This window comes from Coregonus lavaretus (genome assembly GCF_964263955.1).
Source record: "Coregonus lavaretus genome assembly, chromosome: 20".
Classification (NCBI taxonomy): domain Eukaryota; kingdom Metazoa; phylum Chordata; class Actinopteri; order Salmoniformes; family Salmonidae; genus Coregonus; species Coregonus lavaretus.
Window position 1 is genome coordinate 42,936,827 of NC_140007.1, and position 13,013 is coordinate 42,949,839.

General features: G+C 41.2%; 1 protein-coding gene across 1 annotated transcript in view; it reads left to right on the forward strand.

Annotated features, from left to right (window-relative positions):
* The window catches only part of LOC311148022 (tumor necrosis factor receptor superfamily member 14-like), a 216,709-nt gene that overhangs the window by 96,191 nt on the left and 107,505 nt on the right, over positions 1 to 13,013 (forward strand). Inside the window, exon 1 of the mRNA XM_084184906.1 lies at positions 7,232 to 8,024. The gene's annotated coding sequence lies outside the window, so the exon portion shown is untranslated. Of the gene's footprint in view, positions 8,025 to 13,013 lie in introns of the transcript that reaches the window.

A 13,013-nucleotide genomic window follows, 5' to 3' on the forward strand; every position in this document is an offset into this window, starting at 1 on the left:
ACAATGTCGCGCACAGGCATGGCATACCCCTTGGTGAGGTGGGGGCACCGCCAGATGACCCTGACCCAGGACCAGTATATGTGCAGCACAATCAACAAGCCATTCAGGCCTGTCAACGTGTAATTGCGACAATATAAATGGTACTCAGACACAAAGTTCATTTTTTGACCAATTCTTTTAATGAATGGCTTATTTCTGTGAGTGCGTCAGTGACATTTTTAAGGTGACTGTTCATTTCTTCAATGGCCCTAACAATTTGTTGTTGTGACTCCAGAACAGCATGCGTCAAGACACGGCCAGATGGATGGGCTTCAGCACAGGGGGGAACATTAGAGACACGGGAGACGCTGGACTGAATGGGCTCTGGCTGCTCAGGTGGTGCGGACTCTGAGTGCGTGCCAGTGGACGTTCCTGCGGTTCCTAAGTCCAATTAAACACAGGCACATCTTAACAGTAATTTGAGTCTGTTCCTTATTAATGGGTACACGCATTTGCAATAAAAGCAGTGGATACGTGAAATCTCTGGTGTACCTTTTGCTATATTGCATGCATTTTAAAATTAAACGGTGGCTGGCTAGGTATATCAAAGTTAAGGAAATAAATCTGAGTCACCTTGCTGGCAGTCCTGTAGTATATCCGAGTCTCCTACATCAGCGGATACGATTCCAGAGATTAACGTGTCTCCTACAATAGAGGCAACTCTCTGATCAAAGGGTGCAAGTTCATCGGTCCCTGTACCACCGCCTGTTCTGCCCACACTTTGTCGGTGCGCAGCAGTTCTCCGCTTAACTTCCACCTTTATGTCTGACCATTTCTTCTTCAGTTCATTTACGGTGCGACTCTCAGATCCCACCGCGTTGACAGCATCAGACAAACTCGCCCACTCTTTTTTCTTTCTTTTGTTATTAATTCCAGAGGACAGATTTCCAAATAAAATATTTTTTCTTGTTTCTACCTCTGATAGTAGAACCTCTAATTCGTTTTCAGTTAAATTTCGTTTCTTGCTTGCTTTAGCCATGTTCTTGCAGGTTTCTTTTGCCAAATTGGACTAATTACCATATTTAAATTGATTTAATTGAGGGAGGAGACAGGGTGTGGTGTGGTGCTCGTGCATGTGCGCTCAATTTCGCGTTGATTGGGATGTACAAAGAGAATGTATGTGGAATGCTGCGTACGCAGAGATTCATACATCAGATTTTTTTGGTGCGTACGCACATTTATGGCTTTGTCCGTACGCAATGTTTTAGTATGAATTCAACGCAAGTTTTTGTACATGAGGCCCCTGGACCTCTCTCCTGCGGCTCCTCTGGGCTTCTCTCTCCACCTTCTGCGCCTGGCTGAGCTGCTTCGTCTGACATTTAACCTCAGCTGCTCCCTGTTTCCTCTGGGACACTTCCTCCTGCAGCTGGACTATAACCTGGAGGATCACAGACTCAGCGATCAATGAGAAATACCTTGGATTGATATTGGATTGACATTAGACTTAGTTGATATATGTTAATGTTACAGACACTAGAGGGCACTAGAGGGCAGTACAACCTAGCCATTGACCGGATGTATGCTCTTTCTAAATAATAAACATGTATTTTGTTACAATGGACTCACTAGTGTGCAGACTCATCAAAACAGATATATTATATTCTAGCACGTGCTGATATTGTGAAATGGACATGGACAGAGTCAACCGATAATATTATTATATTTGTGACAATCCTCATGTGGCTCTGGAAAATAATATGATTGGACCTGTAGCAAGCCTTCTATGGCATCAGCCAGAATAAAGGATAAGTTGGAAGATTGTTATGACTCGCTTCACTTGACTCAACCACTTTCAGGATCTCTCATTGAAGTTACGTTTATTATAATCCCCATTAGCTACTGTTCCTGGGGAAGCAGGGATTCAGAACCTCCATACATCTACAAAGTCTAACGATCAAATCACATTTGATGATGATCACTGAATGATTCCCTTCACAACGCAGAGTTAAAGTCAGACCTGTGTTCCTGGAGATACAGTATCTACACCAGGGGGGGCTGCTGAGGGGAGGACGGCTCATAATAACGGCTGGAACGTAGCGAAACAAATGGCATTAAACACATGGAAACCACGTTTGATGTATTTGACACCATTCCACCTATTACACTCCAGCCTATTCCACTCCAGCCGTTACCATGAGTCCATCCTCCCCAATTAAGGTGCCACCAACCACCTGTGATCTACACCCTTTCTTTTGTATTACTTGCCAATCTTTGAGGTTTCTCATTGAAGCATTCCTCGACATAATCAATGCACTTGTACTAGCCTATTTTCTTACATTTACGTCATTTAGCAGACGCTCTTATCCAGAGCGACTTACGGTTAGTGAATGCATACATGTTTAAAAAAAGAAAAAAATCATACTGGCCCCCCGTGGGAAACCAACCCACATCCCTACTTTCAGTCACAAACACATCATGTTTCCAACAGCACACGGTAGATATGCTGTATTCTATTCTAGTGGACATTACACAGACACACAAGTACTGAGGCTTTCTAACCGTGAGTCAGGCTTTCTAACTTTGTCTCTTTAAGAGGAAGTGTAGCGTATAAACAAAGTTATCTGATGAAGTAACAGGAAAGCTGTGTCCCAACCTGCCTCAGGGTTCATTCTCCTCCTCCAGCATCACCATGAGGTCCTCATACCGTCACGTTAACAGGTGAACTGAAAATAAAGGCAGGTTAAAGAGAAGTCACATTCAGTGTATTTTAAAGGACTTTAGATGTGCTTGATCTAGGAACAATGGAAACAACTAAATAGTCCCAAAAGTGCAAACTCTGTCTGCCGGTTAAGCTAAATCATGAGCACCTGAAGTATTTAAATTATTTGAAATACATACAGTGGGGAGAACAAGTATTTGATACACTGCCGATTTTGCAGGTTTTCCTACTTACAAATCATGTAGAGGTCTGTAATTTTTATCATAGGTACACTTCAACTGTGAGAGACGGAATCTAAAACAAAAATCCAGAAAATCACATTGTATGATTTTTAAGTAATTAATTTGCATTTTATTACATGACATAAGTATTTGATACATCAGAAAAGCAGAACTTAATATTTGGTACAGAAACCTTTGTTTTCAATTACAGAGATCATATGTTTCCTGTAGGTCTTGACCAGGTTTGCACACACTGCAGCAGGGATTTTGGCCCACTCCTCCATACAGACCTTCTCCAGATCCTTCAGGTTTTGGGGGTGTCGCTGGGCAATACGGACTTTCAGCTCCCTCCAAAGATTTTCTATTGGGTTCAGGTCTAGAGACTGGCTAGGCCACTCCAGGACCTTGAGATGCTTCTTACGGAGCCACTCCTTAGTTGCCCTGGCTGTGTGTTTCGGGTCATTGTCATGCTGGAAGACCCAGTCACGACCCATCTTCAATGCGCTTACTGAGGGAAGGAGGTTGTTGGCCAAGATCTCGCGATACATGGCCACATCCATCCTCCCCTCAATACGGTGCAGTCGTCCTGTCCCCTTTGCAGAATAGCATCCCCAAAGAATGATGTTTCCACCTCCATGCTTCATGGTTGGGATGGTGTTCTTGGGGTTGTACTCATCCTTCTTCTTCCTCCAAACACGGCGAGTGGAGATTAGACCAAAAAGCTATATTTTTGTCTCATCAGACCACATGACCTTCTCCCATTCCTCCTCTGGATCATCCAGATGGTCATTGGCAAACTTCAGACGGGCCTGGACATGCACTGGCTTGAGCAGGGGGACCTTGCGTGCGCTGCAGGATTTTAATCCATGACGGCGTAGTGTATTACTAATGGTTTTCTTTGAGACTGTGGTCCCAGCTCTCTTCAGGTCATTGACCAGGTCCTGCCGTGTAGTTCTGGGCTGATCCCTCACCATCCTCATGATCATTGATGCCCCACGAGGTGAGACCTTGCATGGAGCCCCAGACCGAGGGTGATTGACCGTCATCTTGAACTTCTTCCATTTTCTAATAATTGCAGCTACAGTTGTTGCCTTCTCACCAAGCTGCTTGCCTATTGTCCCAGCCTTGTGCAGGTCTACAATTGTATCCCTGATGTCCTTACACAGCTCTCTGGTCTTGGCCATTGTGGAGAGGTTGGAGTCTGTTTGATTGAGTGTGTGGACAGGTGTCTTTTATACAGGTAACGAGTTCAAACAGGTGCAGTTAATACAGGTAATGAGTGGAGAACAGGAGGGCTTCTTAAAGAAAAACTAACAAGTCTGTGAGAGCTGGAATTCTTACTGGTTGGTAGGTGATCAAATACTTATGTCATGCAATAAAATGCAAATGAATTACTTAAAAATCATACAATGGGATTTTCTGGATTTTTGTTTTAGATTGCGTCTCTCACAGTTGAAGTGTACCTATGATAAAAATGACAGACCTCTACATGCTTTGTAAGTAGGAAAACCTGCAAAATCGGCAGTGTATCAAATACTTGTTCTCCCCACTGTATTTGACCCAAGTCTGAATCACACATATAGCCTCATCTACAAATCTACCCCCTCAATGCAAGATCCTTCTGTTCATACTGTACCTTCCTGGACATGAACTGTAGCTGGACCAACCGGTTCTTCAGCTGCCGTCTCAACTCATCCTGCTGGCCTTTAGCAGTGTTCTGCTCTCCTTTCCTTATGGACAGAGTTCTACACAAGGAACTCACTGTACCTGCAGAGTACAAATACAGTATTGATTGGGATAACATACAATAAGAGTGTCACCTTTTATTGACAGGATTGTTCACACCTATCCAAACCTTTCAGTTCTCAGAGTACATAGGGGTTAAGGGGAAAGGGGCAAGGGGGAGATTTGGGATTGGGGGCTCATCCTCCCACAGTTTAGGCTCTAAAGCTGTGTTTGATATTGTATCTCCTCTCCTACACACCAGAAGAGATCACATGATTCTTCCTGGCCTCGTCTAAGTCCCTCATCAGTTGTTCATTGGTTCTCTCCACTTCTCTCATCTGTTCAGTAAGTGATACTCTGTTGTCTTCCTCCTCACTGTCCACAGCATTCTCTGTATATCTGAAGAGCTGTGTTTGAGGCCATGTTCCAAGACTCAGACAAGGCCACCATGCAAGATTAGATCAGTTTTAGGTCTTATACCAGATGGTAACATTACGTGTAGTCTTTATGTCAATTTCAAATGTTAACAAATGATTCATTCCTAACTCTGACAGTGTTAACTAAGGGTCAACCTCATGCTCTATGTCTTGGTGTTCTGTCTCTGAGTGAGTTGCTTCTCTGTCCAACAGGGCTCCGAACCCTCCATGTTCAGGACCCCACCCAGGGCTGGCCTCTCTCAGCCTGTGGAGCTCCTCTTCTAGCCTGGTTATCTGCTGGCTCTTCTCCTGGACCTCCTTCTCCACCTCCCTCAGATTCCTGACCTCCTCTGACAGATGCACTATCAACTCCTCCTTCAATACAAAGAAACACACAGAAAAGTATGTGAGATGACCAATATTATTTTTATACAATTTTGTATTTTTATTCATTTTATTTTAGTTTGACAGGTTTTTATATTTAATTCTAGATGTGTGTTGTGCTCTGTTGGTTCCGGTATCAGTTTTAGTTTGAAGAGTCCTGTAACCTGAAGTTTTTACTTTCTTTTTAATTTTGTTTTAGTTTAAATGTTAGTCAACCTTTCTGGTTCAAAGCAGAGGGATAGATGGTACTGTTAAAGTTAGAGCACTGCTGTGGTAATCAGTATATGGCTTTATACACATCAAACCGTATCAAATGAACAAAGGTCACAACTTGTTGTTCAGTACATGTATGAGCTACAATACTCTCACAGAAGTCTGAAATATACAGTGCAGAGGAGTTCCTACTTCCTCCCTGACCTCTGGCCACATCCTCATTATGATAAATGGTCAGTTCTGTCAGCTTCTCCTGAAGTTCAGAGATCTCTTGGTCTTTCTTCACCTCTTCAAACTGACAGGCGAGTGATTTCCTCACCTAACATCAGTATGATCTGCTCCTATAAAAAGAGGGATTACAATACAAGTGAGTGGTTTTCAGACTGGGCCACACCAATCTGTATAAAATGATGAAACTTCTCATGTAGTAGGGTCATGTAACATGGTATTAAACGTATAGTTTTCTTTTTACACAAGCTGTTTGTTTTACTAAACAAATGTTTATTTCAATGTTTGGTTTTGACGTGTTATCACCTATGGGCATATGCTTTTATTCATGGCAATTGCAAGAGTTACATTTTAAGTATCATCCATTCAATAAGCTAGCAACATGAGTAGTCCTGTCACCTTACACCGGAGGGAGGGGTCAGATTTAGGGATGAGTTTGGGATGCTCTGCTGATGCTCTGGCACATGATGGACACTTCTGATTGTCCTCAACTAAAGGCAGATGGACCTTCTCTCTCTGACTATTGACTGGATTCCTTGTCATTTTGGTCAGTAAACCAAACTATCAACTAAGAGTGATTAAATGTGAAATGAAAAATGTAAGACACAGTTTAAAAACTGGATTCAAAGTGGGGTTCCCACTGAACAAGAAATGTTGAGTTTGACAGTCTGTGATACTGCTGCAGCCCGTTACAATATTATAGAACATATCTGGTAAGTCTGGGTAACTGGTTGTCCTGGGAGTGTGGAGGGGTCCAGCAAGTCCTTCACAGGAGCAGATGTTGGGTCTTGGCTGCACTCATGGATGTGTTTGGCCTACCTGGTGACTCACCTGCTGCTCTCATCATTGTTTACCTTGGAGGGATATCCTACAGGTGGAAACCACCATCAGGAGATGTTTACTAAATGTATCTTTAGAATGTCAAGAAAGTTCATGTAGCATATTATTGTAGAAAGCAGTGATAGGAGACTTCTATCTTAATAATAATTTAGATGTTAGACAAAACAGTACTTATGTTAACATTTTACCAAGACAATATGAGAGAAAAAAAGTAAATGGGACAGTTTCATTTTTAAATCATATAGTTTACAATATCTATGGTTATTACATAGAAGGTTTTAACATTCCATCTCAATGAATACAGTTTTGCTTTGAGACTGTTATCATAAAGATGAAACACGTTCTGTCTCTATGGCTGCTAATGTCATAGAGTGGTTGTTACATAGAAATATAATGAATTGCCAGGGTTAGAGTTTCCAAGCCCGTTATATTCATTCTATTTATATGGGTTGTTAGCCTACCACAGAGATCCTATTAAATGATGTAAATCTAAACAAAGCGTTTGAGGGACACAATCAGAATGAATGAGAATGAACATGCTTTGCATCATGCTAAGAAAAAGCCCTTAGCGTGCATGCCTTCCTGCTTCATTGCAGCATTATTGTTTGTATGTAGTTTAAATTACATGAAAACAATGGGGATTACGGAAACAAATTCATCAAATTAAATTGCAGGCTAAATGTTCTTTAAAAAAAACACATTTATTTTTAAGAAATCACACATTTAATATGGATTCACAATGGGGCTAATATCCACTCAGAATAAACATCCCTTTTGATAACCTTTATGGGTATTTAAATAAAATATTAGCTTCAAGCCTGTCCGGTTATCCTACAGACACAGCGCATTGTGACATGGTACTTGAAGGAGAATTGGATGTTAATAATGTGGTACTCTGTTTAGATTGAGCACATCTAAACGAAATCTACACTTTGTCATGACGACATAAACAGATGGATGTGTTCCAGTCAAGTATGGCCATACCATCTATTGTCTGATTTGGCGATCTGGAGTGTAGGTCATTGTATTAAAAGCGTTATGATAATGTGATAGTGTGTGATCCCATATCTCCAGTGAAAATAATGATATAGCTATGAAGCGTTCCAACACGATTTCCTGATTTTCACAGGCGAACAATTTACAAGTGAAATCATGGGGAAATGTTTTATTTTACCGACTGATACAACATAGGCTTTCACCAAATTGACAGGAGTTTCATGATTTTAGCCCTGCCTCCACATCTCGCAAACGTTATTTGGAAAGTGAAAGTACAATAGTCCAAATGCGAACCAAGGCAGGGTAAGATATGGATTATTTGATTATATATAGAAATAGCCAACTTAACATATTCAGTGCAGTAACTGAAATAATAATGACATCTTTTGATCTTGATAAATGACTGTATTTGTAATTTGACGACAAGGCTGTTCTCTCCCTGTTTTCTTCAATGTCTGTTTTTCCTCTGGTGACTCAACTGCCTTCTGATTTGAAAGTGCGCTGCTCAACTCAGTCGATTTTTCCCTGTTTTTGAAAAATGAAAAGATTTGGCCTTGTCGTTTTCAAGAAAAATAATTAAAAGCTTACTTGTTTGTAACAACAAAACAGAGAAAATAATATAGCGAACGTCAGCAGCCCTGATTTGGACTGGACGTAGGTCTTCTCCATGAATTATGTTGGCTTGCTGCCAGGGCGAATTGGCCGTCTGACAATTATTCTGGGAAAAGGCAGATAGCACGGACCATTTTTTATTAGATAGGGCTGGTCGAAAATTTTAAAAATGTAATAATGCATTTTTTCTACAAATAAACATGGCCGGCGGCTCATCGGCCTGTTTTTCTACGACTTTAGTGACATTTCTCTGTTGTCATAATAATCAATATTGAGCATTTGGCTGACCAGTAGGCAACGGCCGTCCCCCTACCGAGATGGGCCGGCCCGGTTTTCTGATTGGCTGAGCTGAAGTGGCACAAATTCACATTCAAAGTCAAACGGGTATCAAAGAGAGAAATACCTGCTGCCTGCTGGTTGTGCTGGTCCGAGTGCTGTGTCTGTTAGAAATGACAGACCAGCTGCTGCTGCAGAACTAATCAGTAGGAGGGGCATTTGATTTCTATATGCGGGCCCGTTTTTCACGGGACCTCCTGTGTTCACGCGCTTGCGAATTTTGATAATGTGTTTTAAAATAATATATAAAGACCATAGGCAGCTCTTGAGTTTCAAGTTTGGGGAAGCTTACAATTTATTTCTACATATCTCAAATCAAATTGTATTTGTCACATGCACCGAATACAACAGGTGTAGACCTTACAGTGAAATGCTTACTTACAAGCCCTTAACCAACAATGCAGTTTTAAGAAAAATAAGTGTTAACTGCGTGCCAGTTATGATTATTTTTATATGCACGTTTTCGTTTCTCAAAAGTATTGTCACGTGGTTAATCATAAAACTGAATAAAAATAATAAAAATCAAAAAGTTAAAATTCAACTAAAGCCTTTGCCATATGGACACATTCAAATCAAATCAAGCTTTATTTATACAGCAAATGTCAGTCATGGAATGCAACGCAATGTTCTTCACAGGAAAAAAATTATAAAGACAATGAAAATAAAAATAATTTACTAAACAACAAACAAAAGAGGATAAAAAACCTAAAATAATAACAATATAAAAACTGAACGACTAAAAAGCTCCCTAAGAAAAAGCAAAGCTAAAAACGTATGTTTTAAGATCTCTTTTAAATATGTCTACAGTTTTGGACCCCCTCAGGTTCTCTGGTAGGCTATTCCAGAGGCTGGGGGCATAATAACTATAAGCTGACTCTCAATGCCTCTTGGTCCTAGGCTTTGGGATAGTTAAAAGGCCAGTGCCAGAGGACCTGAGGGACCTACTGGGTACATAACTTAAAAGCATGTCTGACATGTGTTGGGGTGCACAATCGTGGATTGATTTCAAAACCAATAGAATAATCTTATAATGAATTCTAAAACTCACAGGTAGCCAGTGAGAGACCTTAAAACCGGTGTAATTTGTATTTGTATTTATTATTGGTTCCTGCCAAGGCAGCAGCTACTCTTCCTGGGGTCCAGCAAAATTAAGGCAGTATATATATGTACAGTGGGGAGAACAAGTATTTGATACACTGCCGATTTTGCAGGTTTTCCTACTTACAAAGCATGTAGAGGTCTGTAATTTTTATCATAGGTACACTTCAACTGCGAGAGACGGAATCTAAAACAAAAATCCAGAAAATCCCATTTAAAGATTTTTAAAGTAATTAATTAGCATTTTATTGCATGACATAGGTATTTGATCACCTACCGACCAGTAAGAATTCTCACAGGCTCTCACAAACCTGTTAGTTTTTCTTTAAGAAGCCCTCCTGTTCTCCACTCATTACCTGTATTAACTGCACCTGTTTGAACTCATTACCTGTATAAAAGACACCTGTCCACACACTCAATCAAACAGACTCCAACCTCTCCACAATGGCCAAGACCAGAGAGCTGTGTAAGGACATCAGGGATAAAATTGTAGACCTGCACAAGGCTGGGATGGGCTACAGGACAATAGGCAAGCAGCTTGGTGAGAAGGCAACAATTATTAGAAAATGGAAGAAGTTCAAGATGACGGTCAATCACCCTCGGTCTGGGGCTCCATGCAAGATCTCACCTCGTGGGGCATCAATGATCATGAGGAAGGTGAGGGATCAGCCCAGAACTACATGGCAGGACCTGGTCAATGACCTGAAGACAGCTGGGACCACAGTCTCAAAGAAAACCATTAGTAACACACTACGCCGTCATGGATTAAAATCCTGCAGCGCACGCAAGGTCCCCCTGCTCAAGCCAGTGCATGTCCAGGCCCGTCTGAAGTTTGCCAATGACCATCTGGATGATCCAGACGAGGAATGGGAGAAGGTAATGTGGTCTGATGAGACAAAAATAGAGCTTTTTGGTCTAAACTCCACTCGCTGTGTTTGGAGGAAGAAGAAGGATGAGTACAACCCCAAGAACACCATCCCAACTGTGAAGCATGGAGGTGGAATCATCATTCTTTGGGGATGCTTTTCTGCAAAGGGGACAGGACGACTGCACCGTATTGAGGGGAGGATGGATGGGGCCATGTATCGCGAGATCTTGGCCAACAACCTCCTTCCCTCAGTAAGAGCATTGAAGATGGGTCGTGGCTGGGTCTTCCAGCATGACAACGACCCAACACACACAGCCAGGGCAACTAAGGAGTGGCTCCGTAAGAAGCATCTCAAGGTCCTGGAGTGGCCTAGCCAGTCTCCAGACCTGAACCCAATAGAAAATCTTTGGAGGGAGCTGAAAGTCCGTATTGACCAGCGACAGCCCCGAAACCTGAAGGATCTGGAGAACGTCTGTATGGAGGAGTGGGCCAAAATCCCTGCTGCAGTGTGTGCAAACCTGGTCAAGACCTACAGAAAACATATGATCTCTGTAATTGCAAACAAAGGTTTCTGTACCAAATATTAAGTTCTGCTTTTCTGATGTATCAAATACTTATGTCATGCAATAAAATGCAAATTAATTACTTAAAAATCATACAATGTGATTCAACACTTTTTTGTTGTTTTATTCTACTTAAAAAAAAAAAAATGCACTGTTGGTTAAGGGCTGTAAGTAAGCATTTCACTGTAATGTCTGCACCTGTTGTATTCGGCGCATGTGGCCAATAAAATTTGATTTGATTTGATCTATCAGACCCTCTGTCACCCACCAGTGACATCACTAACACATGGCGTGTCCTTGCCCTCTCTCCCACATACAGCTCATGAATTTAAAGACATGAACAAATACTCTATCAAAAGACGTTATATCACAGACAAAACTCAATAATCAGCTTGGCCTATTTCCACGCGCACCGCCCAGATTGCTGGCTTCCCAAATAGAGGATCATTAGTCATGGGTCTTGTCCTGGAGGCAGAACTGAGCAATTTCCCCTTAGATAGGCCAGATGCAAAGTCAAAATTGGCTATATTGTAAAAATTTATTAAAACAAAAATGTGCTTTTTGGTCTTAATTTAAGGTTAGTCATTAGAGTTAGCAGTGTGGTTAAGGTTAGGGTTAAGTTTAGGGTTAGGTTTACAATCAGATTTTATGACTTTGTGGCTGTGCCAGCTAAGGACCACTGCAGAGCTGCCTCCAGAACAATATTTATGACAAAGAAACACTAACCTGCTTCTGAAGCACAGATTAGATGTTTTTGAGACAAGAATTTGGTGCAATGCCATAAGACAATGTTAGTGACCAGATTGAATAGGCAAAGGCATAACTATTAAATACAAATGGTAGGCTATATGTATCCTATAAAAATACGTGTGTGTATATATACAGTGCATGAGCAGCGACGCTCCCCACCCAACCTGACAGAGCTTAAAATGATCTGCAGAGAAGAATGGGAGAAAGTCCCCAAATACAGGTGTGCCAAGCTTGTAGTGTCATACCCAAGAAGACTCAAGGCTGTAATCGCTGCCAAAGGTGCTCAACAAAGTACTGAGTAAATGTCACGATCGTTTAATGACTGGTCGAACCAAGGCGCAGCGTGATAAGCGTACATATTTATTCAAGTACTGAACACGACAAAACAACAAACAAACGATACGTGAAGTCTAAAGGTTACACAAAACAAACCTATACAGAACAAGATCCCACACAGACTGGTGCCAAACGGCTGCCTAAGTATGGTCCCCAATCAGAGACAACGAGCTACAGCTGCCTCTGATTGGGAACCACCCTGGCCAACATAGATCTACACGATCTAGACACTAAACATAGAAAACTTAACATAACACGGAATATGCACACCCTGACTCTTTAAATAAACGTCCCCTGAGTCAGGGCGTGACAGTAAAGGGTCTGAATACTTATGTAAATGTGATATTTCCGTATATATATTATTTTGTTGCAAAAATTTCTTTAAAATAGTTTTTGCTTTGTCATTATGGGTTATTGTGTGTAGATTTATAAAGGGGAAAAAACAATTGAATCCATTTCAGAATAAAGCTGTAACGTAACAAAATGTGGAAAAAGTCAAGGGGTCTGAACACTTTCCGAATGCATTTATATAGCTTTGTTTCAGTTTCCCACTCCCTACCCACCAGGAAGCCACAACCCCCACTGATCTATAAGGCATTTATTTAACACATATGACATATGACACAATAATCCTAATTATGTCCACATAGACACAGTTAAAAACTGGAAAAAAATCTATGTGTGTTCCCTATAATTGTCTAATAAGTGTATTTATTCATTCCCAACTAG